The 20,225-nt window shown below is 33.7% G+C and overlaps 1 long non-coding RNA gene across 3 annotated transcripts in view; it reads left to right on the forward strand.

The window, feature by feature from the left end:
• Positions 1-1,848: 1,848 nt before the first annotated feature.
• Positions 1,849-20,225, forward strand: part of LOC139528651 (uncharacterized) — a 41,489-nt gene continuing 23,112 nt past the window's right edge. Inside the window, exon 1 of one of the 3 annotated variants that reach the window (XR_011665654.1) lies at positions 1,849-1,916. This is a non-coding gene — a long non-coding RNA (uncharacterized lncRNA). Of the gene's footprint in view, positions 1,917-2,131; positions 2,291-2,747; positions 2,984-20,225 lie in introns of those variants that run through there. The other 2 variants (XR_011665655.1, XR_011665656.1) reach the window with 2 other exon arrangements.

Consider the following 20,225-nt stretch of genomic DNA (forward strand, 5'->3'; position numbering starts at 1 on the left):
GAGCTTTTTATTGGATGTACTTAGTATAATAGAACAAGGTAACCACCAGGATGAGGTTTTATATAATACGAGCTTCTTTATTGGTTGTACTTAGTATAATTGATAAAGGTAACCACCAGGATGAGGTTTATGTAATATGAGCTTTTTATTGCTTGTACTTAGTATAATAGATCAAGGTAACCACCAGGATGAGGTTTTATATAATATGAGCTTCTTTATTGGTTGTACTTAGTATTATAGATCAAGGTAACCACCAGGATGAGGTTTTATATAATATGAGCTTTTTTTTTGGTTGTACTTAGTATAATAGATCAAGGTAACCACCAGGATGAGGTTTTACATAATATGAGCTTTTTATTGGTAGCACAAGTACAATAGATCAGGGTAACCACGAGGATGATGTTTTACATAATACGAGCTTTTTATTGGATGTACTTAGTATAATAGAACAAGGTAACCACCAGGATGAGGTTTTATATAATATGAGCTTTTTTATTGGTTGTACTTAGTATAATAGAACAAGGTAACCACCAGGATGAGGTTTTACATAATATGAGCTTTTTATTGGATGTACTTAGTATAATAGAACAAGGTAACCACCAGGATGAGTTTTTATATAATATGAGCTTTTTATTGGTTGCACTAGTATAAAAGATCAAGGTAACCACCAGGATGATGTTTTACATACTACGAGCTTTTTATTGGATGTAATTAGTATAATAGATCAGGGTAACCACCAGGATGAGGTTTTATATAATATGAGCTTTTTATTGGATGCACTAGTATAAAAGATCAAGGTAACCACCAGGATGAGGTTTTACATAATATGAGTTTTTTATTGGATGTACTTAGTATAATAGAACAAGGTAACCACCAGAATGAGGTTTTATATAATATGAGCTTCTTTATTGGTTGTACTTAGTATAATAGATAAAGGTAACCACCAGGAGGATGTTTTACATAATACAAGCTTTTTATTAGATGTACTTAGTTTAATAGATCAGGGTAACCACCAGGATGAGGTTTTATATAATATGAGCTTTTTATTGGATGCACTTGTATAAAAGATCAAGGTAACCACCAGGATGATGTTTTACATAATATGAGCTTTTTATTGGATGTACTTAGTATAATAGATCAGGGTAACCACCAGGATTATGTTTTACATAATATGAGCTTTTTATTGGTTGTACTAGTATAATAGAACAAGGTAACCACCAGGATGAGGTTTTATAGAATACGAGCTTTTTATTGGATGTACTTAGTATAATAGATAAAGGTAACCACCAGGATGAGTTTTTATATAATATGAGCATTTTATTGGTTGCACTAATATAAAAGATCAAGGTGACCACCAGGATGATGTTTTACATAATACGAGCTTTTTATTGGATGTACTTAGTATAATAGATCAGGGTAACCACCAGGATGAGGTTTTATATAATATGAGCTTTTTATTGGTTGCACTAGTACAATAGATCAAGGTAACCACCAGGATGATGTTTAACATATTACGAGCTTTTTATTGGATGTACTTAGTATAATAGATCAGGGTAACCACCAGGATGAGGTTTTATATAATATGAGCTTTTTATTGGATGCACTTGTATAAAAGATCAAGGTAACCACCAGGATGATGTTTTACATAATATGAGCTTTTTATTGGATGTACTTAGTATAATAGATAAAGGTAACCACCAGGATGAGGTTTTATATAATATGAGCTTTTAATTGGTTGCACTAGTATAAAAGATCAAGGTAACCACCAGGATGATGTTTTACGCAGCGACATTAATATGATTTTCCCGCAAAACCGAATAAAAAATAGTGCAGGAGTTATTTCCCCTATCTGGATCAAAATGTTTAATGGCGGGCGACTTTTGACGTTGCAGACACAGTACTAAATGTAGCAATAGGTAAGCTACGCGTATCGCATAAATGGTGAACTATATCTCATATGGTGTCTTTTTTCATATTAAAATGTATTTTCACACCAAATAATGGAAATAATTTGAGTGAAAGCTGTATTTATCAAAAGAAAGATCGCAAGCGGAGTTTAAGCTCCGCCCACTTTTTACCTTATTTGGAAATTCAATGTAGTCGTGAAGCTTGTAGTTTGCAAGTCTGTTAATTGAAGATAATTAAAGCAGCCGTGCACTTGTCAGTTGAGATTAAAACGACCTGGTTGAAGAAACTGATGAGAACAAATGGAAAATTTATTCAATATGATCCATTTTCAGGGCAAAACATGATTTAAAAGGATAATCATGGTGTAATTTATCGCTTTCAGGTATTATAATCTAGACATATACTAAAATTATGCAGACGGCATGACTGGCTTGTGCATCGGATAGATCAGATATAACCACGTGTTGCAATATTTAATTTCAACCATAGCCAGTATCTATCACAGGGGTTCTTCTTCACAGGTGTTTGTTAATCCTATGGTCGGTCCACACAAATTATGAACGCTCATCTTGTGTCAGATAATTTAGGAAAATGAAGAAATAAAATAAAAAACATGTGCCTGTGCCTCTTATCGCCTTTTTAATAATAATATGCATTAACATACATGTATTTCAATTTCATGATGCCACAGGGGCGGATCCAGCCATTTTATAAAGGACAGGTTCCCGGCCAACCCAGGACAAAGGGGGGTTCCAACCCTTGGATCCGCCAATGTGCTAGTCCAAATAATTATGACGTCTTGAAAGGCTAATATAATTTTTTTCTTTATATTTCCCTTTGTTATTGGTTGGAAAAAATGGTGGCGAAGTGTTTATTTCATCACACGAGTTGCGAAATTTCCTTAAAACAGCTGCTATATTTATGATTGTGAACATTAGGATGTATCAGGCAATTGACTTATATTATTGGCAACGCTACAAAAAATGTAAATGCACTTTTGACTCTAGTTCAGTTTATTTTTCACTTTACGACGGAAATAAAATGACTATTTAAAGGATCGGTGCTCAAAAATAGGGTAGGTCAGGTAACCGTAAACAGACATATATTTTTTTGGCCTAATTAGGAAAGACTAAAAGAAGCAATAATCTGAGGCTTGTTAATATGTAGTTTGCTCATCACGACTGCCTACTTTGACATATTATTTTTTTATATATATATATATATATAATAATTATTATCAGTATTAAAATTGAATAGTCACTGCATGCATTTTCCCTCTAAAAAATAGAGTACATGTATGACATCAAAAAATGCAAATATCTGAACTGTGTCCCTGTTCAGTGTTGGTTGGAATTAAATCCATTACTCAAAGCTAAATCCCCAGTAAACAGAATCGAACTATAATGGTATTTGTAAAATTTTATTTGTGAAACCACATGACCAAGAGGCAGAAAAAAGCCCCACTTGTAATAAAGCTGTGTATTCTGTTACAACAGACAACTGTGTGCAAGCATGAAAGTATGCAAATCATCATTTTTTAAACTAAACAGCTGTTTAGAAACGGTCAAACCGATAGATGAGAGGGAGGGTCTCATATTCTTATTGCTGTGAATGTAAGTCTACCTCAATCTACTGATGATACAAAAAATAACACATACATGTACAAGTGTTTTTCATGACACTTAGCTGATATTGTAACATAAGCTCCCTTATGCTCATGATTTTTATTTATTTTAGATTTACTTATTCTAGTTGTCAGGATTTTATCTTTTTATATACCAAAACTTTTAATCTTTTAAAAAGTGTGGGTACAATTGCAAATGTATACTGTTTCTATTTCTATCTATACATCTTTAAAACAGCCAGATTTTTGGATAGAGAGTCGGGGACGGATCCAGCCATTTTAAAAATGGGGGGGTTCCAACTGTATGTCCCCATTCAAATGCATTGATCGGCCAAAAAAACGGGGGGTTCCAACCCCTGGAACAGACACCCCCCCCTTGAATTCGCCAATGAGAGTTGTCTCATTGGCACTCATACATTTTGTACCACATCTTCCTATACATCTATATCTAGACAGACTGACTATATTAAAGTCAGTCTGTCTGTCTGTTCCATGAATTTTTTTCGTCCATCTTTCTCAGGAAAATAACAAGGATTTCTAAAATTTGCTTTCAGGGTTTATATGAATCAGCAATACCTTGTGATGCTTTTTCATATACATCATTCAACAACTTCCTGTGTACCTTAAAATTCTTAAAGTTTATGGGGGTATCACCCCGGCGAGAAGAAATTCATGACTTCATGAACTATCATGAATGGTTCGTGAATGTTCATGAATGGTACATGAAAATTCATAAATAATTCATAAATGAAGGTTCATGAATTTAATTCATGAACTGTTCATTAAAAGTATTTTATGAATGTTCATGAAGTTTTGATGAATCACTAGCTGCTCATAAAAATTCATGAAATGTTCATTAAAAGTATTTATGAATGTTCATGAAGTTTTGATGAATCACTAGCTCACTGTGTCTAAACCACACGCAGGTGGCAGTTAGGTCCGCTGCTGTATGCCCTGAGGTAATCGGTGCCCTCAGGTAATCGTGGCAATAGTGCCCATTATGCGTAGTAATAACATGATCTAAAAATAGAATAAACTAAAAATACATCATTGTACTTTCTATTTCGACTGACAGTATATGTGCGAAAAATAGGAGAAAACAGGAACACATACAACTTTTGACAATAAGTTACGACAAATAATTCACGAAAAAAACCCAGATATTTGGTTAATTTGTGATCTTTGCAACGTGAACAGATATTTATTTAGGGAAACGTAAATGACTTAAAATAATTAAAACGAAAACCCTTTTTGAATGGCGATTTAAACTTTTATAATAATAGTTGTCAAAAACTGGTTTCATAAAGATTTATGTAAATAAATGTATACAATTATTTAAACTAACTATTAAAGAATAAAAGTTATCCACACATGCCTAAGGCAGCAAACATTTGATTTTCCGGGGAGGGGGGGGGGGGGAGCTATGGATTTTTTTCCTTCGGCAAAAGACAATATTTTTTGGAGACCAGTCGAAAACATTTTTTTCTTTCATTTCAATTTTAGCATTACATATAGTGGCAGCTGAGGGTGAAACAAACATTTTTGTTTCCTCAGGGTCAAAAACAAATTATTTGTTTCTCAAACAATTAGAAACAAACTTTTAAAAAAAATCCACAATTTAACAATACTTTTAGATATTTGGATGATATATTGGCTCTCAATAATGACGACTTCCGTATGTATACTAAAGAAATTTATACTGTAGAACTTACTTTAAATAAAACTACACATGTAATGCTAACAATGACCACTACCCATTCCTCGATCTTGATATCTATATCTATATCATAAACGGGAAGCTGAATACAAAAATTTATGATAAAAGAGATGATTTTTTATTTCCTATTGTTAATTATCCGTTTTTAGATGGTGACGTACCCTTGTCACCATCTTATGGTGTTTATGTATCTCAACTTGTACGATGCGCTCGTGTATGTAACAACGTATTACATTTTAGCGAGAGAAATTTATGTATTACTGAAAAATTATTACACCAGGGTTTTCGATATTACAAACTGGTCAAAACATTTACTAAATTTTATCACCGGTATAAGGAAATAATTCGTAAATATAACTCAACATGCAGACATCTTATACGTTCAGGTATTTCACATCCAATTTTTATGGAAATTTTTTTTGTAAAGCACAAAAATGTAAGTATTCTTCTCAGAAACTAACAAAACCTTTAAATAGACTTATTAAAAAGGGATATAGTTACGATACTGTTGTCAGGTCATCAAAGATTGCATATTTTGGCTTTAATATTGATTCTCTGATAGGGTCTTTGCACCGGAACTAAACACAGTTATTTCTAAAAAACAGTTGTTGGCATGACACGGGTTATGTTCTTCTCATATATTTTATGATAGTATGATACTAAACCCCTAACGGGAGGGATTGTGCCTGATATTCATATGATGAACACATAATCTTTCAATCAATTTAATTGAGGTCTGGAGCTGGCATGTCAGTTAACTGCTAGTAGTCTGTTGTTATTTATGTATTATTGTCATTTTATTTATTTTCTTTTGTTACATCTTTTGACATCGGACTCGGACTTCTCTTGAACTGAATTTTAATGAGCGTATTGTTATGCTTTTACTTTTCTACATTGGCTAGAGGTATAGGGGGAGGGTTGAGATCTCATTAACATATGTAACCCCGCCGCAATTTTGCGCCTGTCCCAAGTCAGGAGCCTCTGGCCTTTGTTAGTCTTGTATGATTTTTAATTTTAGTATCTTGTGTATAATTCGGAGTTTGTTTGACGTCCATTATCACTGTACTATTATGCATATTTTTAGGGGCCAGCTGAAGGACACCTACGGGTGCGGGAATTCTCGCTACATTGGAAACCCATTTGTTGCCTTCGGCTGTTGTCTGCTCTATGGTCGGATGGTTGTCGCTTTGACATATTCACCATTTCCTTTCTCAATTTTAATAACTATGTTTGTGATCTAATTTTGTATTCTATAAACGGCATCTACAAATCTACAACTTTCAGTCTATGACTTCACGTGCTGATCTTATCTATATTCATGCATACTATTCATTAGCTGTGTATGCGTATCAAAACCGCATCATACGCGATGATGACCAGCCAGTACACACTGTAAGGATTTTATTCACCAGTATTAAAAAAGAGAAACATTACAGTACGAACAGTAATCTATATTTTTTTCATTTGACATTACTTTGAAAGTAACGTAGTAACAAGCACAGGTTATATAGTATATAACTGCTTTTTTAAAATGTTAATTGTCTTAATTAATCTTATTTGTACAGATGTTGGATATTTTCAAGAAAAAACCTCACATCTCCAGTGTACTTTTGTACATGGTCAGATAACCTTAGTTCATCTCTAAATAACTGTGTCTTGCCTGTATCTCAGATCATATCTGTGATTGCTCACATGGTGAGGTTACCTCAGGTCACCTCTTTATGATTGAACATTGTGAGGTTACCTAATATCACCTCTGTATTGCTGCTTGGTGAGGTTACTCTGTATTACTGCACATACTCGTATTACCACAGTTTGTATAAACTTTACAAAACACTATTTTTTTAGTTTTCCTCAGGGCACTTCTGCATTTCTATACATGGCCAAGTGCACATGTTAACTAATGTCATCTCTTAACTACTGTATATGAATATGTAACCTCAGAATACCTCTGTATGTTAGAATATGGTGAGGTTACCTAAGGTCACAACTTCATGGTCATTGTACCAGCTGCATGTTACCACAGATAAACTTTGCAAAACTCTTATTTTCTGGAAACCCCAGGTTACCACAAATTAATGTTCATAACTCCCTTCGTCAGCTTAGTCCAGATTATATCTATGTTCTTTTTTTCACGGAAGGCTACCTCAGGTCATCTGTAAATCACTGTACATGACCAGGTTAGCTCAGGTGATCTGTAAATTACTGTAAATGACAAGGTTACCTCAGGTCATATGTAAATTACTATACATGACCAGGTTACCTCAGGGAACCATTGTACTACTGTGCATGGTGAGGTTACCTCAGGGAACCATGGTACTACTGTGCATGGTTGGGTTACTTCAGGGAACCATTGTACTACTGTGCATGGTCAGGTTACCTCAGGGATCCATTGTACTACTGTGCATGGTCAGGTTACCTCAGGGAACCATTGCACTATTGTGCATGGTAGGTTTCCTCAGGGAACCATTATACTACTGTGCATGGTCAGGTTACTTCAGGGAACCATTGTACTACTGTGCATGGTCAGGTTACCTCAGGGAACCACTGTACTACTGTGCATGGTCAGGTTACCTCAGGGAATCATTGTTCTTTGTGCATGGTCAGGTTTCCTCAGTAAACCATTGTACTACTGTGCATTGTCAGGTTACCTCAGGGAACCATTGTACTACTGTGCATAGTCAGGTTACCTCAGGGAACCATTGTACTTTGTGCATGACCATGTAACCTTAAGGAACCATGGTACCACTGTGTATGGTCAGGTTACCTCCGGTAACCATTGTACTACTGTGCATGGAAGGTTTACTTAGGATATCATTGTTCTACTGTGCTTTGTCAGGTTACCTCAGAGAACCATTGTACTAATGTGCATGGTCATGTTATCTCAGGGAACCACTGTACAAATGGGCATAGTCAGGTAACCTCAGGGAACCATTGTACTACTCTGCAGGGAACCATTGTACTATTGTGCATGGTCAAGTCTCCTCAGGAAATCATTGTTCTACTGTGCATGGTCATGGTACCTCAGGGAACCATTGTACTGCTGTGTATTGTGAGGTTACTCAGGGAACCATTGAACTAATGTGCATTGTCAGGTTACCTCAGGGAACCATTGCACTACTGTGCATGGTCAGGTTACTTCAGGGAATCATTGTACTACTGCGCATGGTAGGTAACCTCAGGTAATCATTGTACAACTGTGCATGGTCATGTTACCCCTAGGGAACCACTGTACAACTGGGCATTGTCAGGATTCCTCAGGAAACCATTGTACTACTGTGCATGTTCAGGTTACCTCAGGAAACCATTGCAATACTGTGCATGGTAGGTTTAATCAGGGAATCATTGTAATATTGTGCATGATCAGGTTACCTCAGGGAACCATTGTACTGTTGAGTATTGAGAGTTTACCTCAGGGAACCATTGTACTACTGTACAGGGAACCTTTGTACTATTGTGCATGGTCAAGTCTCCTCAGGGAATCATTCTTCTACTGTACATGGTAATGGTACCTCAGGGAACCATTGTACTGTTGAGTATTGCGAGTTCACCTCAGGGAACCATTGTACTACTGTGCATAGTCAGGTTACCTCAGGGAACCATTGTACTACTGTACATGGTCAGGTTACCTCGGGGAACCATTGTACACCTGTGCATGGTAAGTTACCTCAGGGAATCATTGTACTACTCTGCATTGTCAGTTTTCCTCAGGATACCATTGCACTACTGTGCATGGTTATTTTACCTCAGGGAACCATTGTACTACTGTGCATTGTCATGTTACCTCAGGGAATCATTGTACTACTGTGCATTGTCAGGTTTCCTCAGGGAACCATTGTACTACTGTGCATGTTAGGTTTAATCAGGGAATCATTGTAATATTGTGCATGATCAGGTTACCTCAGGAAATCATTGTAATATTGTGCATTGTTAGGTTACTCAGGGAACCACTGTACAACTGTACATGGTCAGGTTACCTCAGGGAACCATTGTACTACTGTACATGGTCAGGTTACTTCAGGGAACCATTGTACTTTGTGCATGGTCAGGTTACCTCAGGGAACCGTTGTACTACTGTGCACAGTCAGGTTACCTCAGGGAACCATTGTACTTTGTGCATGGCCATGTTACCTTAGGGAACCATGGTACCACTGTGCATGGTCAGGTTACCTCAGGTAGCCATTGTACTACTGTGCATGGTAGGTTTACTCAGGATATCATTGTTCTACTGTGCATTGTCAGGTTACCTCAGGGAACCATTGTACTACTGTGCATGGTCATGTTATCTCAGGGAACCACTGTACAAATGGGCATGGTCAGGTAACCTCAGGAAACCATTGTACTACTCTGCAGGGAACCATTGTACTATTGTGCATGGTCAAGTCTCCTCAGGAAATCATTGTTCTTCTGTGCATGGTCATGGTACCTCAGGGAACCATTGTACTGCTGTGTATTGTGAGGTTACCTCAGGGAACCATTGAACTACTGTGCATGGTCGGGTTACCTCAGGGAACCATTGCACTAACGTGCATGGTCAGGTTACTTCAGGGAACCATTGTACTACTGTACATGGTAGGTAACTTAAGGGAATCATTGTACTACTGTGCATGGTCATGTTACCCCAGGGAACCACTCTACAACTGGGCATTGTCAGGTTATTCATAAAGATAGACTAGAATGAGATTTACAGATAATTTGGTAGACTGAATTTTTTTCTGAACTCATTTTTTTCTGTTTGTTTATAGGTTTATGGTGAATGGAAACATAAATATAGACTTTTTAAAAAATCTTGCATCTTTTGGGGATATCATTCCAGGAAAGTGGAAGGATATCATATTTACTTGAAGTGGTGAGGTATAGTAAAAATAGCAAACAGAAAGTAGAAAAAAATGAGTTGACTTCAGGATTGCGTAACTTTTTATTCTTCGTGGCAAGACCCCCTTTTTTTCAATTAAATCACAATTTCACTTTGGTACATACATGATATGAACATGAAGATCAGCTGTTTTGCATGTAAGCCTATGGAGCAGTCAATAACAAGACTGCAACCTTATGTTAATTTGATTTGAATCGATTATATTTGTTGTTATTTTTGGGGTTACCTGAGGTAATCCTGTTATGAAAGAATACTTCGTAGATACTTTGCTGGTATATGCATTATGCTGTAATTACACAATTTCTTAATTTAAATTGTAGGACTTCATAGATTTGTATTGTTTATGCGATTATATGTAAATGTTACCTGAGTTCACTTGAGTTAAATGGGTTGTATTTGGTGTTATAATTGGGGTTACCTGAGGTAACCCTGTCATGAATGAAACTTCGTAGATACTTTGCTAGTCTTTACATTAATTGTAATAAACCAACTTATTCATTTTGAATGTAGGACTTCATTGAAGTTATATTGTTTATTGGATATACATGTAAAGGTGATCTCAATTAACTTCAGTTAAGTGGGTTATATTTGTAATTATATATGTGGTTATCTCAGGTACCCCTGTTATGAAAGAATGCTTATTAGATAGTTTGCTAGTGTAAACATTTATGTTGTAATCAAACAATTTCTTTATTTTACATGTAGGACTTCACAGATGTAAATTGTTTATGTGATATTTAGAAAATGTAATCTGTCTTAACTTGATATAAATGGATTATACTTGTAGCTATTTTATGGGTTACCTGATGTAACCCTGTCATGACAGAATACTTAGTAGATGCTTTGCTAGTATATGTATTTATGCTGAAATAAACCAACTTCTTCATTTTCAATGTAGGAATTCGTTGCAGTTATATTGTTTATGTGATGTATATGTTTAGGTGACCTGAATTAACTTGAGTTAAATAGGTTGTAATTGCTGTTATTGTTTGGGTTACCTCAGGTAACCCTGTTATGAAAAAAAATTATTAGTAGATACTTTGCTAGTGTATACATTTGTTTTTTAATTACACAATTTCTTAATTTAAAAATGTAGGACTTCATAGATTGGTATTGTTTATTTGATGCATATATATTTAAAGGTGCCTGAGTTAACTTGAAATAAAATGGTATCTTTGTTGTTATTGTTATGGTTACCCGAGGTTATCCTGTGATGTAAGAATACTTCGTAGATAGTTTTCCAGAATATACATTTAAGTTGTAATCAACCATTTACTTTTTTATACATTTGAACTTTATAGATGTGTATTGTTTATATGATATTTAGGAAAGGCGACTTAAGTTAACTTGATTTTAATTGATTATATTTACTGTTATTTTTGGGGTTACCTGAGGTAACCCTGTTATGAAAGAATACTTCGTAGATACTTTGCTTTGATGTTGTAATTATACACAATTTCTTAATTTAAAATGTAGGACTTCATACATTTGTATTGTTTATGCGATGTATAGATATATGTTACCTGAGTTAACTTGAGTTAAATGGGTTGTATTTGTTGTTATTATTGGGTTACCTGAGGTAACCCTGTAATGAATGAGTTCTTCGTAGATACTTTGCTAGTGTTTACATTAATTGTAATAAACAAACTTCTTTATTTCAAATGTAGGACTTCATGAAAGTTGTATTGTTTATGTGATGTACATGTAAAGGTGACCTCAGTTAACTTCAGTTAAGTGGGTTATATTTGTTATTATGTCTGGGGTTACCTCAGGTACCCATGTTATGAAGAATGCTTTTTAGCTGGTTTCCTAGTGTAAACATTTATGTTGTAATCGAACAATTTCATTGTTTTAAATGTAGGACTTCATAGATGTGTATTGTTTATGTGATATATCGGAAAGGCGACTTAAGTTAACTTGATACGAATGGATAATACTTGTTGCTATTTTATGGGTTACCTGAGGTAGCCCTGTCATGACGAATACTTAGTAGATACTTTGCTAGTATATGCATTTATGGTGAAAAAAACCAACTTCTTTATTTTTAATGTAGGAATTAATTGAAGTTATATTGTTTATGTGATGTATATGTAAAGGTGATCTGAAATAACTTGAGTTAAATAGGTTGTTTTTGTTGTTATTGTATTGGTTACCTCAGGTAACCCTGCTATGAAAGAATTCTTAGGAGATACTTTGCTAGTGTATACATTGATATTTTAATTACACAATTTTTTAATTTGAAATGTAGGACTTCATGGATTTGTATTGTTAATGTGATGTATATATATTTAAAGGTGACCTGAGTTAACTTGAGTTAGATGGGTTATCCTTGTTGTTACTGGTATGGTTACCTGAGGTAACCATGTAATGAATGAATCCTTCGTAGACACTTTGCTAGTGTTTACATTAATTGTAATAAACAAACTTCTTTATTTTAAATGTAGAACTTCATGAAAGTTGTATTGTTTATGTGATGCACCTGTAAAGGTGACCTCAGTTAACTTCAGTTAAGTGGGTTATATATGTAATTATGTCTAGGGTTACCTCAGGTACCCATGTTATGAAGAATGCTTTTTAGATAGTTTGCTAGTGTAAACATTTATGTTTTAATCAGACAATTTCTTTATTTCAAATGTAGAACTTCATAGATGTGTATTGTTTATGTGATATACCGGAAAGACGACTTAAGTTAACTTGATATGAATGGATAATACTTGTTGCTATTTTATGGGTTACCTGAGGTAACCCTGTCATAACAGAATATTTAGTAGATACTTTGTTAGTATATGCATTTATGGTGTTATAAACACACTTCTTCATTTTTAATGTAGAAATTCATTGAAGTTATATTGTTTATGTGATGTATATGTAAAGGTGATCTGAATTAACTTGAATTAAATAGGTTGTATTTGCTGTTATTGTTTTGGTTACCTCAGGTAACCCTGCTATGAAAGAATTCTTAGTAGATACTTTGCTTGTGTATACATTTGTATTTTAATTACCCAATTTCTTAATTCAAAAATGTAGGACTTCATAGATTTGTATTGTTTATTTGATTTATATATATTTAAAGGTGACATGAGTTAACTTGAAATAAAAAGGTTATCTTTGTTGTTATTGTTATGGTTACCTGAGGTTATCCTGTCATGTAAGAATACTTTGTAGATAGTTTTCCAGAATATACATTTAAGTTGTAATAAACCATTTGCTTTTTTATAAATTTGAACTTTATAGATGTGGATTGTTTATATGATATTTAGGAAAGGCGACTTAAGTTAACTTTATTTGAATTAATTATATTTACTGTTACTTTTGGGGTTACCTTAACCCTGTTATGAAAGAATACTTCGTAGATACTTTGCTGGTATATGCATTGATGTTACACAATTTCTTAATTTTAAATGTAGGACTTCATAGATTTGTATTGTTTATGCAATGTATAGATATATGTTACTTGAGTAAACTTGAATTAAATGGGTTGTATTTGTTGTTATTATTTCGTTACCTGACGTAACCCTGTCTCAGGTAACCCTGTAATGAATGAATTCTTCGTAGATACTTTGCTAGTGTTTACATTAATTGTAATAAACAAACTTCTTTATTTCAAATGTAGGACTTCATGAAAGTTGTATTGTTTATGTGATGTACATGTAAAGGTGACCTCAGTTAACTTCAGTTAAGTGGGTTATATTTGTAATTATGTCTGGGGTTACCTCAGGTACCCATGACATGAAGAATGCTTTTTAGATAGTTTGCTAGTGTAAACATTTATGTTGTAATCGAACAATTTCTTTGATTTAAATTTAGGACTTCATAGATGTGTATTGTTTATGTTATATATCAGAAAGGCGACTTAAGTTAACTTGATATGAATGGATAATACTTGTTGCTATTTTATGGGTTACCTGAGGTAACCTTGTCATGACAGAATACTTAGTAGATACTTTGCTAGTATATGCATTTATGGTGTAATAAACCAACTTCTTCATTTTTAATGTAGGAATTCATTGAAGTTATATTGTTTATGTGATGTATATGTAAAGGTGATCTGAATTAACTTGAGTTAATTAAGTTTTATTTGTTGTTTTTGTATTGGTTACCTCAGGTAACCCTGCTATGAAAGAATTCTTAGCATATACTTTGTAAGTGTATACATTTATATTTTAATTACACAATTTCTTAATTTAAAAATGTAGGACTTCATAGATTTGTATTGTTTATGTGATGCAAATATATTTAAAGGTGATACCTGAGTTAACTTGAGTTAAATGGGTTGTATTTGTTGTTATTATTGGGTTACCTGCGGTAACCCTGTAATGAATGAATTCTTCATAAATACTTTGCTAGGGTTTACATAAATTGTAATAAACAAACGTCTTTATTTCAAATGTAGGACTTCATGAAAGTTGTATTGTTTATGTGATGCACATGTAAAGGTGACCTCAGTTAACTTCAGTTAAGTGGGTTATATTTGTAATTATGTCGGGGGCTACCTCAGGTACCCATGTTATGAAGAATGCTTTTTAGATAGTTTGCTAGTGTAAACATTTATGTTGTAATCGGACAATTTCTTTATTTCAAATGTAGGACTTCATAGATGTGTATTGTTTGTGTGATATATTTAAAAGGCGACTTAAGTGAACTTGATATGAATGGATAATACTTGTTGCTATTTCATGGGTTACCTGAGGTAATCCTCTCATGACAGAATATTTAGTAGATACTTTGCTAGTATAAGCATTTATGGTGTAATAAAGAAACTTCGGCATTTATAATGTAGGAATTCATTGAAGTTATATTGTTTATGTGATGTATATGTAAAGGTGATCTGAATTAACTTGAGTTAAATAGGTTTTATTTGCTGTTATTGTTTGGGTTACCTCAGGTAACCCTGTCATGAATGAATACTTTAGATCATTAATTGAACTTTTATAAAAAAAAAAAAGTTTATAATTTTACCAGCCATCCCCAACCTACACGTACATACGAAATGAATGATCGGTGAATACAAATAATAAAATCATTAGGGAAGTTTGTTGACATCTTTGGTATTTTGTCACATTTAAATTTGGTATTAAGATCTATCCAAATAAGAACTATATTTTCGTGCGTATTTAATCAATGACGCATTACCACGATTACCTCAGGGCACCGATTACCTCAGGGCATACAGCAGCGGACCTAACTTCCACCTGCAAACCACACCGGCAAAATTTGCTCGGACTCGATGGTGTCTAACATCCGGCACAATGACGGAACACCAATAGACAAAAGAAAGGTAGGTTTCTCCTTATTTTTTTATTTTTTTTATGATATCGAAGAATATATATACATATACAACTATTTTCTATTGTGAGATGCAATATTTTCTACAATCGTTCTATATTAACGGAGAAATAAGTCAAAATGCATGTCAAAATGACGAATTGAGTGAACCTTGCCTCGAAATTGTTTAATTTCTCGTTAAATTGTCCACATTGTACGGAAAGAAAGGTACGGGCAGATAGATATTGACACGGAGATTGCAAATTTAGTTATTATGAGCATCTCAATAATTGTATTTCTGTGTATGGAACGAAAGAAAAGGGTCATGTCAAATTAAAATAAACCGGTTTCGTCAATGTTGTTACTACACAATCACCCGGTTTCGTCTACATATATCACCCGTTTTTTTTGTTTTTTTTTTGAACAAACAATTTATTAAAAGAAACTTTGGCACGGATCTGAACATTGTCTTTCGAGAATTTAAATATATATTTATTGTAAAGTAAACTTGGCGTGTTAAAATCTATATTAAACGGGCACTTTTGGACATAGTTAATTATGATAATACACATTTTCCTAATGAATTTCCCTTATTTCACTAACTTCAACCTAATTTTAAATGGAATATAAATACTGAATAGCAAACACTGGTATCTAATTATTTTGTAACATTATTATATTTTCTTTGTTTATAATAGTAGTATGTAAAGATGAAAAATAAAAGGATGTGTTTTGATTGTGCCATAATTTTAATTTACTATACTATATTATATACACTTAGTTTACAATATTTACTATCAATTATTAATACATTTATGCATTCAATTATTGACGAACAGTCCCAAACCGACTATAGTCTATACTGTTCTGCACAAGTTAATCATGCATGCAGTCCTGCCAGATTTTCTAGTACTATATATACTGTGTTACTTGCGCACTTAAGCGAGTTTTCACACTTAAGCATCCATAACATAGCAGTGAGATTTGTAACTTTCTCCCCGTTTCTGGTAGGCACATTTATTTTCATAGGCATGTTTTTCACATTATTTTTACAGTTCAAATTCATTTTTTGTACAGTTTAAATTCAATTGAAACTTCAAGATAACTTTCGAAAACAATATTGACAGTTTTGTATTTTCAATGTGAATAAAAGTTGGTTTGCAAAACATGACCGTCATTTATATCTAGGTCTTATTAAGACGAAGTGACGGTAACCACTTATCCCATAAACATTGACAATGAGACAACTTTGTTTTAGACACAAAAAATATGTTGAATTAATCAAGTTTAGGTCAGCGTATGCCTTAAACAATGAGAAAAACACACAAACTGCATGAAAGCAAGCTATAACAGGGCCCTAAATTATAAATGTAAAAAAATTTAATCACTCTAAACCAAAATTTTAAACATCACCAAAAAGTAAACAGAAGTTTAAAATATTTATATAAGTAAGAAGTGTATAAAGTTTAATGCCGTTATAATACTTCGTTTTTGAGATATGGCGGGACATGTTAAAAAAACCCACATTCCTGTTTCACTTACATTTTCTGTAACTCAAAAAGATTTTTTGATTTTCACTATAAAAGGTTTGCAGATCGTTTGACCATTATAAGAAATAACTATGTTAAATTTTAAGAAAATAAGATAAGCTGTCCTGAAGTTACGGTGCGACATGTTTATGCTGGACAGACGGATAGATAGACGGACAGACGGGCGGACCGAATGACTGATAGATGGAGGAACGGACGGATGGAAGGACGGACGGTGTATACAATAATACGTCCTGTCAAAATTGGGACGGGCGTGTAAAAACGCAAAGAAATGAAAAAAAACCTCGTAATTAAAGGTCAATAAGTTTTATTAGAATATCGGCCAAGTCGATTTATTTGTATATTTGTCTGCCTTATCATTTTTGCTATATAACTTTTATATATATTTGAAAAAAATGTATAGAAATCGATAAAAAGAACTTGATATTCGGCATTTATTATAATAAACATTCTTACAATATTTTATTTCGGTATACACTTTATAAGATAAGTGGCGAATCTAGATGACGTATAGGTTGCACGCCCCGACCCCACCTTTGGTTGCCAAAACTATATTGATTCCTGTATTTAACGATTTTGTAAAGCAAAAAATATTCAAAATATTGTTCGACTCGCTACGCTCGGCGGTATGTAAAAGTTGTTCGAATTACGTCCACTTTGAAATAAACTGAATCCGTCTGTCCGTATATATTGTCAAAATATATTGGCCAACGTCAGTGTACGATCATCATAACACAACGGCGACAGTACAGACTCGTTTTTTTTAGTAATGTTAACAAAATAATTATTATTGAATTTTGTCGATGACCTGAGACTATTATACTAATTTGTACATAGCAGTATAGTTCAGTACAATAAGGGATAAAAAAAATATTTTAATGCATGGTAGTTGTAATCCTACATTCATTTTCTATGTCGATTATGCATGCATATACAGTTGTCTAATTATCAACGTTTATCCTTAAGAAGATTTATTTTTAACGATTGTAGAAAAGATTACATACATAGAATGATTAGATTACTTATAACGGTGTCCATCCTTTTATGCGAGAAAATCACATATCCATTTTGTGTTTCGATTTTTAAGACCGTAAACTTTAATTTCAAGTTTAAACATGTTCAGCATATTTTCCCATAACTCATATAGAAAACGCATATTTAGAGAGCTTTAATCTCAATATGCTGTTAAAAATTTCGGAATGCAAAGTATATTAAAATATTTGTGTTCTGTAAGAGTAGGAATTCAAGTTTTTGCTTATACATGTAATAAAATTAACGGTATCAATTTTCTTGCACCAGATGCGCATTTCGACAATACATGTCTCTTCAGTGATGCTCGTGGCCAAAATATTTGAAATCCAAAGCTTATATAAAAGATGAAGAGCTATAATCCAAAAAGTCCAAAAAGTATAGCCAAATCCGTGAAAGGAATCAGAGCTTTGCATGAGGGAGATACATTCCTTAATTTATAATAATTTTTATCATTTTGTAACAGCAAATTTTAATAACACAAAAAAAAAATCCGTATTTTCATGCCAGTACCGAAGTACTGGCTACTGGGCTGGTGATACCCTCGGGGACTAATAGTCCACCAGCAGAGGCATCGACCCAGTGATAGTAATAAAATTAACGGTATCAATTTTCTTGCACCAGATGCGCATTTCGACAATACATGTCTCTTCAGTGATGCTCGTGGCCAAAATATTTGAAATCCAAAGCTTATATAAAAGATGAAGAGCTATAATCCAAAAAGTCCAAAAAGTATAGCCAAATCCGTGAAAGGAATCAGAGCTTTGCATGAGGGAGATACATTCCTTAATTTATAATAATTTTTATCATTTTGTAACAGCAAATTTAAATAACACAAAAAAAAGAAATCCGTATTTTCATGCCAGTACCGAAGTACTGGCTACTGGGCTGGTGATACCCTCGGGGACTAATAGTCCACCAGCAGAGGCATCGACCCAGTGATAGTAATAAAATTAATGGTATCAATTTTCTTGCACCAGATGCGCATTTCGACAATACATGTCTCTTCAGTGATGCTCGTGGCCAAAATATTTGAAATCCAAAGCTTATATAAAAGATGAAGAGCTATAATCCAAAAAGTCCAAAAAGTATAGCCAAATCCGTGAAAGGAATCAGAGCTTTGCATGAGGGAGATACATTCCTTAATTTATAATAATTTTTATCATTTTGTAACAGCAAATTTTAATAACACAAAAAGAAAATCCGTATTTTCATGCCAGTACCGAAGTACTGGCTACTGGGCTGGTGATACCCTCGGGGACTAATAGTCCACCAGCAGAGGCATCGACCCAGTGATAGTAATAAAATTAACGGTATCAATTTTCTTGCACCAGATGCGCATTTCGACAATACATGTCTCTTCAGTGATGCTCGTGGCCAAAATATTTGAAATCCAAAGCTTATATAAAAGATGAAGAGCTATAATCCAAAAAGTCCAAAAGTATAGCCAAATCCGTGAAAGGAATCAGAGCTTTGCATGAGGGAGTAATTTATTTGAATCTGAGACTCATATAAATGATAAGCCGTTGTCCGGTGAACGAACTTGTTTTCCAATGACCAACAAAACTCCTTTTGAACGATGAAGTTACATAATCAATTATAATGTAATGCGATTATGATTTTTTTATTTGACCAAACCGGGTTATGCATTTTGAAATCTATGACGAAACCGGGTTGTATACATTGACGAAACCGGCCAGTTCCATTTTGACATGACCCATTTCTTTCGTTCCATACACAGAGATACAATTATGGAGATGCTCATAATAACTAAATTTGCAATCTCCGTGTCAATATCATTCTTCCCGTACCTTTCTTTTCGTACAATGTGAATAATTTAACGAGAAATTAAACAATTTCGAGGCAAGGTTCACTCAATTCGTCATTTTGACATGCATTTTGACTTATTTCTCCGTTAATATAGAACGTTTGTAGAAAATATTGCATCTCACAATAGAAAATAGTTGTATATGTATATATATTCTTCGATATCATAAAAAAATAAAAAAATAAGGAGAAACCTACCTTTCTTTTGTCTATTGGTGTTCCGTCATTGTGCCGGATGTTAGATACCATCGAGTCCGAGCAAATTTTGCCGGTGTGGTTTAGACACAGTGTAGCTGCTCATAAAAATTCATGAAATGTTCATTAAAAGTATTTATGAATGGTCATGAAGTTTTGATGAATCACTAGGTGTAAAATTTATAACTTACATCACACAAAATAAATGAGTATCAAAGATACCGTTTCGACCTT

This window comes from Mytilus edulis, chromosome 6 (assembly GCF_963676685.1).
Source record: "Mytilus edulis chromosome 6, xbMytEdul2.2, whole genome shotgun sequence".
In the NCBI taxonomy this organism is placed as follows: domain Eukaryota; kingdom Metazoa; phylum Mollusca; class Bivalvia; order Mytilida; family Mytilidae; genus Mytilus; species Mytilus edulis.